The sequence below is a fragment of the Triticum dicoccoides genome, chromosome 3B (genome assembly GCF_002162155.2).
Source record: "Triticum dicoccoides isolate Atlit2015 ecotype Zavitan chromosome 3B, WEW_v2.0, whole genome shotgun sequence".
Taxonomy (NCBI): Eukaryota; Viridiplantae; Streptophyta; class Magnoliopsida; order Poales; family Poaceae; genus Triticum; species Triticum dicoccoides.
Genome location: NC_041385.1, coordinates 5911333 through 5915795, shown reverse-complemented (window position 1 = coordinate 5915795; position 4463 = coordinate 5911333).

Here is a 4463-nt window from a genome sequence, read left to right as displayed (position 1 = left end):
ACGGCGGCGGTGGATCTCGTGGTGGCGGAAATCAGGGTGGCGGCGGCGGCTACCACAATGGTGGTGGCGGCGGCGGCCAATACAACAGTAGCGGTGGTGGTGGTGGCGGCGGCCACTACCAGAACTCCGGCGGCGGCGGTGGCCACTACCACAACTCCGGTGGGGGCAACAATCCTCGGCAGCGCCCCTTCTCCAACAACAACAGGGGGCGCGTTTTTCAGGGGCATTATGGTTATGAAAATAAGTGTCAGATTTGTAAAAAAATAACCACATTGCCAAGGATTGTGACTGGCTCTATGCCGACGACAACTCCCAACGTAAGAAAGTTGCAGCTGCTGTGGACAACTCCTATGGTGTTGACACAAATTGGTATGCGGACTCCGGTGCCACAAACCACATCACCCATGAACTCGAGAGGTGACGATGCACGAGAAATACAATGGTCATGATCAGATCCACAATGCCAATGGAGAAGGTATGGATATAGATCATGTTGGTCATTCAATTATCAAAACCCCTCATCGTGATATCCATCTTAGAAATATCTTGCATGTTCCTGACACTTCTAAGAATCTTCTTTCTGTTTGCTCTTGACAATAATGTGTTCTTAGAATTTCACCCCTATTTCTTTTTGATTAAGGATCAGGTCACGAGGAGGGTTCTCTACCGAGGTAGATGTGTGCATGGGCTATATCCGTTGACCCCCCAGTTTAGAAGCTTCAATAAACAAGTGTGTGGTGTCATCAAACTATCGTCGGAACGGTGGCATGCACGCTTAGGACACCCTTCATTTTTTATTGTTCAACAAGTGCTTAGAAATAATCAGCTCCCGTGTGTTGGTGAGCGTAGTCCTGAAACTATTTGTGATTCTTGTCAGCAAGCAAAATCTCATCAATTACCCTATCCTGTTTCCACTAGTGTTTCTACTAAAGCTTTGCAACTCATTTTTTCTGACGTATGGGGTCCGGCCCCCTCTTCTGTTGGTAGACACACCTACTACGTTAGTTTCATTGATGATTTCAGCAAATTCACTTGGATCTATCTCCTTAAAAAACGCTCCGACGTTTTCCAAGTTTTTAAGAATTTTCAAGCACTTGTTGAACGACAATTCGATAGCAAAATCCTTGCCGTCTAGTCTGACTGGGGCGGCGAATATGGGAGAATCAATGCGTTCTTTCAGAACCTTGGTATTTCTCATCACGTCTCATGCCCACATGCACACCAGCAAAACGGTTCCGCAGAACGCAAGCATCGTCACATTGTTGATGTTGGGCTTGCCCTTCTTGCGGGCGCCTCCATGCCTCTCAAGTTTTGGGATGAGGCGTTCCTCACCGCCATTCATCTCATCAACATGCTGCCTAGCCGTGTTATTAACAATGAGACACCCATGCAAGGCCTTCTTCATACTCGCCCTAACTATCATTCCCTCCGTGTGTTCGGTTGTGTTGTTGGCCTAATCTTCGTCCTTATAACAGTAGAAAACTCATGTTTCGATCTAAGCAATGTGTTTTTCTGGGCTACAGTGCACAACATAAGGGTGTCAAGTGTCTTGATGTATCCTCTGGTAGAGTCTATATATCTTGTGATGTTGTATTTGATGAGACCGTTTTTCCTTTTGCGCACCTTCATCCTAATGTTGGTGCCCTCTTATGCAAGGAGATTCTTCTTCTTCCTTCTCATCTCTCCGGTATAGATAGTGGGGATGATAATTTGAATGACCATGTGACTAATCCTTCTAACCATGCATCTGAGAATCATGTTACAGGGCAAGGCAATGCAGCAGCAGAAAAAAATCTGGCAGCCAATCATCAAGAAAACATCACACATGGGCCATATTTTATGTGTCCCCTGGGTGGTGGCAGCTCTGCTGCCGAATCCTCCTCGGGATCGGTACAGCCAGACCTGGCGTGATCGTCCTCGGATCCGCCGCCTTGCCAGGCGGGCAGGGACAGTGGATTGGCGCCTGGATCCGCGCCTGACGCGCCGCATCAACCCGCGCCCGACACGCGGCAGCGTTCCGCTCCGCCTTCCCCCGGTGCGCCTGTGACGGGCCAATCAGCGCACGGAGACGCGCCCACGCGGTTTTCCACCGAGCCGCGGGTCTTTGTCAGGCGGGGCCTGCGTCCATCGGCGGCTGTGAACACGGGTTCCCAACCTGATCCGTCTGGGCCGCTCGGATCTTCTGCGCCGAGCCCCTCGTCTTCAGCTGCACCCTCGGCAACTCCTGATCCAGTCGACCCTGCATGCGATAGGATCCCCTCGGGATCGCCGAGATCTTCTGCTCCGGAGCAGCAGCCTGGATCCTCTGCGGCTGGGTCTTCTGCAGCGAATCAGCAGCCCGTTTCTCCACTACAAGAAATATGTCAACTTATGACCTTCTGTCAGTGACCCTCGAAGAATTGGTCATAAATTTATGACCATTTCAGACCAATTGGTCAAAAGATGTTCGGGGGGCTCCAAACGCTAAACCATTGCGACCATTTTGGTCAGAAAGGTCGTAATTTCCTCACACGAAAAGGTCATAAAGCAAACAGCGCTAGTCCGCTGCCTTATTTCTAGTTGTTAACGACCAATATAGATGGTCATAGCTTTGTAAATTGTGGTGGGTTGCTATGACTAGGAGCCACCTCATCAGTTTTGCCTGTGTCATGTCCATGTGGCAGTTTTTGCCCTAGGTTGTGAAGCAACCTATATTTCTGTCATTCCCAAAATTCCCAAAAAAATCTCATAAATTCTTTGGGTCATATCTTCGTCAAATATGTAAAAACCTTCCTTGCCTAGTTCAAAAATAATTCAAAAATATTCATTTTCCTATTCTGTTCAGAGTAACAGTTTGTGAAGGAAGTACCACTTTGGCATGTCCAAATAGTATCCATTTTCTACAGTGCTTTCCTATGCTCAAATAACCATCCTCCACCAAATGCCAGCTCAATCCATTCATTATTTTGAGCCGAGCTTCAACATTTGTATTTATGTCCAGTGTGGTGGTTTGCAAAGCAAGTACCACCTAGGCTCCTCCTTTTGAGCTGAAAATTTGTGAAGACGGTCTTCTTAGTAACTAATCATCCTCAGCCAAAACTCAATCCCATTAGCCATGTACATTTCCCGTACCGCTAATCAAACACTTGGCTGCTTATTCATGTTTGAGCATCGATCGGTCTCCTCGTGAGAATCTTATGTTGTGATTTTCTTACTAGCACCTACCTGGGGAGTTCCCAACCCACTAGACATGCCTAGGCCGCCCAGAACACATGGCAACGCCACGGTCATGCGGTGACCACGCGGCGGGCATGCGAGCTTACGCGCTCTAGAGTTGGGGCCCTCGGCCACCGTCCAAACCTCGATGTCTCTCCATCAAACCATGTATTTCTAATTAAATAGATACTTATTTACCTAGAAATGATTTTTAAAAAAAATAAAGAGCAAACTATGACGCAGCTGCAGTTCAAATTTGACCCGCTTCCAACTGAATCGACGGGAATTTGTCTTTTTCACCAGAGGTGGATCAAAATTTTTGACACCCAACCATTTTGTCAATTGTGCATTAAATATGGCTTAGTATTTTATAAAATTGATTAGGTCCAATTTTGCAACAAATATATGGTAGGTCCTTCACAAAATAAACTCATTTCAGGCACTCGGAAAATGGAAAATGGTTTTTTCGTCCAAAGAAAATGAAAACTTCCTTAGGCAACATTGTTTGCCATTTCAATATGCACCCTTGTGCACAATATGAGATCATTTGAACAAAGTATGCCATGAATGTGGCCATAACATTGATCATTTGGCTTGAAAGCCATTGATCTCCACACGTGATAGCTCGTTTCTGAGAACACTTTTTTAAAATAATTGCCGTATTACAAGTTTGTTATTTTTCCTAGGAACTTGGCCACATATAATGACACAATGCGAAGGTTTCCCAATTTTTTGATTTTTTTTGAATTTTTTATGCCCGTTTCAAAATGCGGTCAAAACGGCGGGCTTGACCGTTCCTAGCTAGTGGTTGAATCTTGGAATTTTTTTGCTGTTTCTCTGATTAAATAGATACTTATGTACCTATAAATGATTTTTGAAAAAAAATAAATAGCAAACTACAAGGCAGCTACAGTTCAAATTTGACCCACTTCCAGCTGAATCGGCGAAAATTTGTCTTTTTCACGAGAGGTGGATCAAAACTTTTGACACCCAACCATTTGTTCAATTATGCATTAAATATGGCCTAGTATTTTAGAAAAATGATTTGGTCCAATTTTGCAACAATTATTTTGGAGGTCCTTCACAAAAAAACCTCCTTTTGGGCACTCAAAAAATGGAAAATGGTTTTCTCGTTCAAAGAAAATGAAAACTTCCTTACGCAACATTGTTTGCCATTCCAATATGCACCCTTGTGCACAATATGAGATCATTTGAACAAACTATGCCATGAATGTGGCCATAAGATTGATCATTTGGCTTGAAAGCAT